The following is an 8540-nucleotide window of genomic DNA, read 5'->3' on the forward strand; positions in this document are numbered from 1 at the left end:
CTTCCTTCCTTCCTTCCTTCCTTCCTTCCTTCCTTCCTTCCTTCCTTCCTTCCTTCCTTCCTCTACTTCTGTCTCTCTTTCTCCATGTCTGTCTCTTTTTTCACCTCTTCTATCTGCTTACTCTCCTCTTCTGCCACATTCTTCCCCTCTCTGTTTCTATAAACACAGACCTTTCATGAGTCAGCCTTGACTAATATTTCTTACTTCCAAATTGCAGATTCCCAGGAGGGAGGATGGCACAGGCCAGAAGGAACTCACTTGGCTAGAGTAAGAAATGGGACTAGGTTGCTAGTTGGGGCTTCTTTTGAAACACCCTGCACCACTGCCATTTAAACCCTTTGCCCAGGGAATATTTGTGGCCAGAAGCAGAAGCCCATTCAAAGCAGCTGAGTTACAAAGAGGGCTTATTGAAAGCCTGTAAGAGTGTGTCTCATTACGTCCAAGGACAGGGAGGTACCTGGCAGGCCACCACTTGGTGTATGAAATGTCCCCTCTGGAGTATCATGTAACTTCTTACCTCTGTTGCTCTTAGTGAAACTGTCCCCTTCTCTTGTTTCTGTTGACAGACTATTTCAACCCTTCATGGCCTCCCTGCTCCTATAATTGAATGTAGTGTGGGATTTCTGTGGCTCTTATTCTGGCCTTCTGTTTACCATTATTGGACTGGCCAAGTCTTTCAGTTCATACTTGCAATTCCTGTGCCAAATGTGGTGGATTTCTGTTCCTGGAATAACCCAATGTGGCTGGGCCAGACATGGGAAAGGTGGGCAGAAGAACATAAAGCTTGCTTATAATCTAGGAAATTCCAAGGCTTTTAGTAGCTCTGTGCCGGGAAAGGGGTTGGTATAGAGACAAAGACAAAATGTATGTGTCTGTGTGTGTGTGTGTGTGTGCACATGTGCAAGAGCACATGTATGTGTTCAAATGCCCTTTCTGGGACTTGAACTCAGAGGTTTGAGTTCTTGCTTGGCTTTTTTCCACTCAAGGTTGATGCTCTACCACTTGAGCCACAGCTTCATTTCTGGCTTTTATTAGAGATAAGAGTCTCAGGGATTTTCCTGTCTAGTCTGACTTTGAGCAGAGATCTCAGATGTCAGTTTCCTAAGCAGCTAGGATTACATATATGAGTCCTTGGCACCTGGCTGTGTGTTTTGTTGTAGTAGAAAAACAGAATATTTTCCCCTTCTTCCTGAATGCTTGCTCTCTCCTCTGCCTGACCTGATATGTGAGTATGTGTTTATATATATGTGTGTGCATATGTATCTTTCGTATTTATTTATGGCTTTCTCCTCCCCTTAGTATGTCAATACAGGAAAGTCAGGTATTTAATCTCTTTGTTGTTCTTATCTCCAGCACCCAGAGCAGAGTTACGACGGGGAATATATTTATACAGTCAGACAAATGAGTGGATGGAATGTTAGGATTCAGTAAAGACCTGCCTTGTAGAGGGAGGGCTCCCTAATTCATAAGGGATCCCTTCCACCTAGCCCTGCAATTATGCTAATGAGATGACGTGGTTAGCCCCCATCCCTTCCGGCTGGAGCCTGGGATCCTACTATGTAAGTAGAGGGTTGGAAAGTTTGGAGGGAGAGGGACTGGAGCTTGGCTCCACAGTCCAGTGCGGGAACCGTTCATGCCAAATAGGTCATGTTGTAGAAACTTCACGGATGAAGTTCTAGAAGCTTCTGAGTTGTTCCTCGTGTCACAGGGCTCAAGCGTGAGCTGCCTGGAGAGTACCTTGTAGTCCTTCCCACACCGTCCGTCCCCCGCTCCCCACATTTCATACTCAGCCCTTCTACAGGGCTCTTCTTGGCTGTATCTTTTATAATAAGATCGCGATTGTAATTGTAATTATTGAGTTCTGCATGTCCTTCTAGGCGGTTAGTGAACCAGAGGCAGATGCTGGTGTGAAGGCCTCAGGTTAGTGGGGCAGACAGGTGGGTTGAGGACCGCTTGGAATGGCTGGCATCTGCAGGTAGCACTCTTGTGGTGAATTGTAGGCCCCTATTGGGTGCTGGGATAGCAGAGAATTGTTGGAAAATGATGTCATTTTGTATCAGAAGTCAGAGAAGAGAAGGAACTATGGAACAGGTCTTGTAGACTTGTAGACTTATTCCACCCCTCCCCCCCACATGGAGAAGGATCATTACTCCGAGCCAGGATGAAAGGAAATGGACGGGCTGCCCCTCCTCCCATGGGACACAGTGTTTCAGACACAGTTTCCTACTGATGATATGGTTTTAAGGGTCAGAGTAGAGGGTGAGGAAGAAGGAAGAGTCTGGCATTACCACCTGCCTGTTCGGTTGGAGTGCCAGGCCCTCGTGGCTGCCACCAAGGAGCGGTTCAGGTTGGGCCTTGAGGATCCTGAGTTCTTTATGTCCTCATGTATATTTAGATATTCAGTGCTTCCTTCGTGTATATTTAGTGCATCATGAATATTTAGTGTGTACTTGTTTTTTTCCCCCCATTCCTTTCTAAGTTCACATATACATGCTCTACTTACTTGTTCTATCCAACATCTCTCCCAGGTAAATAATTTAATTGTCTCTGCTTAACACAGCTAATGATTTCCATCAATCAATCCACTTGTGCTGTCTTCAACAGCAGAACTGAATATTCTCAATTCAGAAAATGCTCACTGTTTACACAAGGGAATGTGTGTGTGTGTGTGTTTGTGTGTGTGTATGTGTCTGTCTGTCTGTCTGTCTGTCGGGATATGCTAATCAGGATCTTGTAAGCTTTGAAAATGACTTTGTTTTTACTCTGAAAAAATAAGGAAGCTGCTTGTTTAGAGGAGCCTTCTTCATTTCTTCACATGTGTGGAAGATTCTGAGAAAGGCAGGAGGGAGGAAAGATGACGGAGGTAGGTAATAGCAGGTTCTTAGTAGTGTCTTATAAAAGGTCCTGAGAATATAGGTTGGCTCAGGGACTGGGGATTGTGGATAACTTAACTTGTTTGCCTAGTAGCAAGATAAGAAGGCTAGGCAGCCTTCCCAGGATACAGATAAAGGAGGGACTGGGCAAAGGGTTGACAAGTGTCAGCCTGGAGCAGACAGTCAGCTCTGGACAGAGCTTTCACAAGGGAAGTTTGCAGTGTCAGAGGAAATAAGTTAAGAGGCACTTTTTGTTGTTGATGATTTTTTTTTGGTTGTACTGGGACTTGAACTCAGAGCTTGAGTGCTGTCCCTTAACTTTTCTACTCAAGGTTGGTGCTCTACCATTTGAGCCGCAGCTGTGTGTGTGTGTGTGTGTGTGTGTGTGTGTGTGTGTGTGTGTGTATGGTGGTTAATTGCAGATAAGAGTCTCATAGATTCTCTTGCCCAAGTTGGCTTCAAACTGTGATCCTCAGGTCTCAGCTTCCCAACTGGCAAGGGTTACAAGTAGAAGCCACCACAAAATAAATTCCAGACAGATCACACCTTTAGTGAGATTACCAGAGTGATAGAGGAAAAGGCGGAGGTGTTAGTTACTTTTCTTAGAGTGTTGTTTTGGAGAACCCATACAGGAAACAATAGATCATGTGATCACATAAAAGGAAGTGTATTTGGGGAGTAAGGTTATAACTGAAGTCAAATAGCAAGCAAACAATTGAGGAAAATATTTATAACATAGATCTCTGGCAATTGCTCAAGTTTTGTACTCAAATTATTTTTTCAGAGCACTGAGCCAGAAACCTTATAGAAAACAATAGGCCAAAGGTATAAACAAATATCAGCAAAAGGAACTGCATAAAGTAAAGGAAATATGAAAATGGATCAGATAGAAAGTTAAGAGGAAGGGCTGGGAAGGTGGCTCAGTGGTAGAGCACTTGCCTTGCATGCATGAGGCCCTGGGTTCGATTCCTCAGCACCACATAAGAAAAAAGAAAAAAGCCAGAAGTGGCGCTGTGGCTCGAGTAGTAGAGCACTAGCCTTGAGCTGAAGAGCTGAGGGACAGCGCCCAGGCCCATAGTTCAGGCCCCACGACGGGACCAAAAAAAAAAAAGTTAAGAGGATAGCAGATTAATTTTCAAGTATCATTATGATGAAGATCAAGAAGATAAAGTTGATGAGGACATAGGTTTAAAGGTCTTTCCATTGTTCGGGAGAGATAGGTGCAGATTTGGCATTGTTTGTTAAAAATATAAATGTACATGGTAGAAATTGCCTACAGCCATTCTCACACCAGTGTGCAATAACACTATACAAAAACGCTTGTTGTATCACTCCTATATATTAAAAACACCTATTTTAATATGTGTCTTGTATGCTTTATATGTATATATGAATGTGTGTTTGCATTTGGGTAGTAAAACTAGGAAAAACTTAAGATGAATGGGAAGTAGAGAAAAGTATCTCAGCAAAGAAGGTGATTTTTATGGTCAGTGACTATATTTGTGAATTACTTGATTACTAAACATTATAGAAAAATAAACTGACATTTCTCTCACCTATAATACATGACATGGATGGCTTTTACTTGTAATCCTAGGTCCTCAGGAGGTTGAGATCTGAGAATTGTAGTTCAAAGCCAGGTTGGGCAGACAAATCAGAGAAATTCTTATCTCCAGTTTACCAGCAAAAAACTCAAAGTGAAGGGGTGGCTCAAGTAGTAGAACTTCAGCCTTGAGCAAAAAGTTAAGAGATAGCACATGGACCAGAGTTCAAGCCCTAGTACACACACACACACACACACACACACACACAAATAATAAATTATATATAGCCTGCTTTCTCGGTCTCTCTTTTGCTCACTCTCTTTCACAGGAACTTTAGTATCTGTGACATAAAATCTCTGAAATACAATTTGTCTTTTCCACTCTGCCTCTGGTCTGTCTAGAGCAGACAGTGAGGTTGACAGAGTAGTCTACTGAGTATCTTGACACAGGCCAACTCCCAGTGTAGACAGAGGTATCCAGGTTCCTAAATAGTGACAGCTGCTGTGGCTAGGTCATCTGGGATGTCCTGGTGATTCTGGGTTAAGAAGATCACTGCACACACCCTGGTCCTGTATGCAAGGCTCTGCGGTGGTGCACAGGAGGCTGGATCTATGGGTCTCTTCAGGCGGGGACAGAGCTCCCTGAACACCACGCTCAGGCCTACGCCTTGGCATGCCTCATGGGCTAGTGCCTCTTGGAGGAAACTCTCTAGACAGCTACACTGTGTCCCAAGGGAGGCCAGGCTGTGTGAACTGTCCTGGGAGGGACAGAGATAATCCAAATCATTGCCAGCAACCAAAAGAATGAGGTCCGAGCTGTCCAGTAATGTCCAGCCGTAGCACTCTGCCACACATTCAAGAAGATAGACCGCTTGCTGGCAGATTCTGTTGGGCTTCTGTGTGCTGCTCCTTGTCGAGCTCGGAGAACTGAATCCTTTCCTCCAGGAAAGGATGGGTGAGACGTGCATTGTGTCCTTCTGGAGCTCGATGAAGGTCCCGCGCTTCCTGGGCCTGAGCTGGGCCAGGCAGCGGATGTTGAAGCTGCCCAAGGCCTGCTGAAGCTCTGTGGTTTCCCATGGTTGGCTGGGTTGGAGAGCCATGGTCCACACTTGTATCATCCATTATTGTTTTTGGTAAACACACATCAGACTTCTAGACGACTTCATCCCTGCCACACTGCAGCTTTCTGCAGGATTGCAGGTGCCTCGGGGCCCATTTTTCACGGAAGATGAGAGTGGGCTGGGCTGAGGCATGGGGTGAGGAAGGACTCTGACTGTCAGCAAGTCTGGGGCCTCCACTTAGTGCTCAGAATCCATCTGGATCTACAGCAAAGGCTGAGTATCTCTAATGCAAGACTCAAGGACGGTTCTTGAGCAGAGGTAATGCTACAAGTGAAAAATTCCACTTCTGACCTCATGGATTCAAAACAGAAGGGGACTAAGAATATTGGAGAAAACAGAACTGGGAGTGTAGCTCCTTTATGTTTTCTCTCTCTCTCACTATTATGAGGCTGACTGCATGCATCTTTGATTAAATCACATGAAAGGAGAATGTTTTTTACTTATAGAATCTTTCACAATGATGTGAACATATATACATAATTTGTTCTTGAATATTAGTGGATGATGTGTTATTTTAGGAAAACATTGTATGCATTAGCCTACATGCCTAATGAGGAAAGTACTCAACTGGAAAGTACTCGAGTGTTTGAGGAAAAGCAAACAAGTAGCTGTCTTTACAAATAGCAGGTTAAGTACTCTCATGAAGTACTTAATATCTCACAGTGATGATAGGATCTATCTTTGTGACAACTCTATGTAAAGTTCTTTTAATAGAGGAATTATTTCTTCTTTTTATCTTTCTTTCTTTCTCTTCCTTCCTTCCTTCTTTTCTTTTCTTCTTTTTTCCTTCCTTCCTTCCCTCCTTCCTTCCTTTCTTCCTTCCTTTTTTCTTCCTTCCTTCCTTTCTTCCTTTCTTTCTTTCTTCCTTCCTTTCTTTCTTGCTTTCTTTCTTGCTTGCTTGCTTGCTTGCAGTGAGTTTTCAGCTCCAGGCCTTGGGCTCAGTTTCTTCAGCTGATGCTCTACCACTTGAACCACGCCTCCAGCCAAGTTTTTTGCTACTTATTTTGGAGATGGAGTCTCTCAAACTTTTCTGCTTAGCCTGGCTTCAGCTGGTCCTCTGTATCTCAGCCTTTTGATTAGATAAAATTATGGCCATTAGCCAGCAGTGTCTGATTAATAGGTGATTCTTTCACTGGCAAATAATTGATAGAGTATCTCATAATCTTAAGAAACCCAGTGGTGATGGGCACTGGTGAGACTTAGGCAAGTCTAATGAGTAGAAGTGCAGTGGAGTAAACTGCATTGTACCCTAGCCTGCCGTTTGCAAAGGTTGGTTTACAGCCCTTGCAGAGAGAAGAGGTCCCGTGGCTTAGGTGTGCAGCCAGAAGTTAGTTTGGTGAGGAATTTGAGTTAGATAAGGTTCCTATTCTCTTTCTGCTTAGCCCCTCAGCGCTGCCGTAAATGGTGGAAGCTGGGCATGTTCCGGCAGTATGCCCACACATAGTTCGATGTTAACAAAGCAGGACTGCATTTGTCAATATTTTTCTTTGGCCCAGAATACCTTTTCGTTCCCAGCCTTTGGAATCATTGGTTTGTAATGGCTCTTTTATGCAGAGTAAGAATTAAGTCCTTAGCATTCCAACCTAAATACCTATTCCTTTTAATAAGCCTTTTAGTGTTTTTTTAATGCCTCTGAAAAATAGCTGATTTTCATTTGGTCTATTTTTTGTGCTATATTTTCTCTTATTTTAATATTACAGTACTTCCAATGTTTGAAAAAGTTTGCCAGGTGCTGGTTGCTCACACTTGTAATCCTAGCGACTCAGGAAGCTGAGATCTGAGGATCACGGCTCAAAGCCAGCCTGAGCAGGAAAAGTCCCTGAGACTCTCATCTCCAATAAACGACCAGAAAACCGGAAGTGGCGCTGTGGCTCAAGTGGTAGAGCACTCGCCGTGGGCTGAAGAGCTGAGGGACAGCGCCCAGGCCCAGAGTTCAAGCCCCATGACGGACAATAAAAGAAAAGAAAAAGTTTATGGTTCTCTACAAATATGTTATATTTCCATATAACTATTATATTCAAAATATAATGAACTTCTTTCCAGGACTACGTAAGTTATTGACTACTTTTTTCACCCCAGTTGTGGTGTTTGAACTTAGAGCCTGGGCGCTGTCCCTGAGCACTTTTGTTTAAGGCTAGTCCTCTATCACTTTGATCCACAGTGCCTCTTCTAGTTATTGAGTGGTTAATTGGAGATAAGAGTCTCATGGGGACTTTTCTGCCCAGGCTGGCTTTGAAATGACTACCTTTTAGCAACAATCCTAATACTCTTGGTCCCTTATTGTCATCAATGATAAAATTCATATCTATATCTCTGTGTGCTTTTCTGTGCCAAATTTTGTGTTATCTTTCTTCATCGTCATCTTCATCGTGTTCATTGTATTTGCACTTTCACCATCTGCTTTGCTAATAGTAAATGACATCCTTTTGTACTCATGAATTCTCTGTCTTCTATAGCATTAACAGGAACCTTATATAACCGGGCACTAGTGGCTCACACCTATCTTCCCAGCTACTCAAGAGGATGAGAGCTGAGGATTCACAGTTCAAAGCCAGCTGGGGCAAACAAGTTATCTCCAATTAAGCAGCAAAGAGCTAAAAGTGGAGGTGTGGCTCAAGTAGTAGAACACAGCCGAAAGTCAAGGGACAGCACCCAGGCCTTGAATTCAAGCCTCAGTCTCATCACACACACACACACACACACACACACACACACACACACACACACGAGCTTGTACAGTGTTCTTTATATCCAAGGTTTTTAAATAGTCTTAATTTAATTGACTGATTTAAAAAATTACTGATTGATTAGTAGTGTCCAGGAAGTGAGGAGATATTCAGAACCAAACTGTCACTTTGTTTAAGCCAGAAACATTTATTCCCATAGGGTATTTTCAATTCTATTAGGCAGTGTTTTTCTTCTTTGCACAAATCATGTGTAACCAAATGTGATTTGGAGAAATAAATCTTCCTTACTGCTCCTCCCAGTGCTTTTTTAATTGAA

This window comes from Dipodomys ordii, unplaced genomic scaffold, assembly GCF_000151885.1.
Source record: "Dipodomys ordii isolate 6190 unplaced genomic scaffold, Dord_2.0 Scaffold27, whole genome shotgun sequence".
Taxonomy (NCBI): domain Eukaryota; kingdom Metazoa; phylum Chordata; class Mammalia; order Rodentia; family Heteromyidae; genus Dipodomys; species Dipodomys ordii.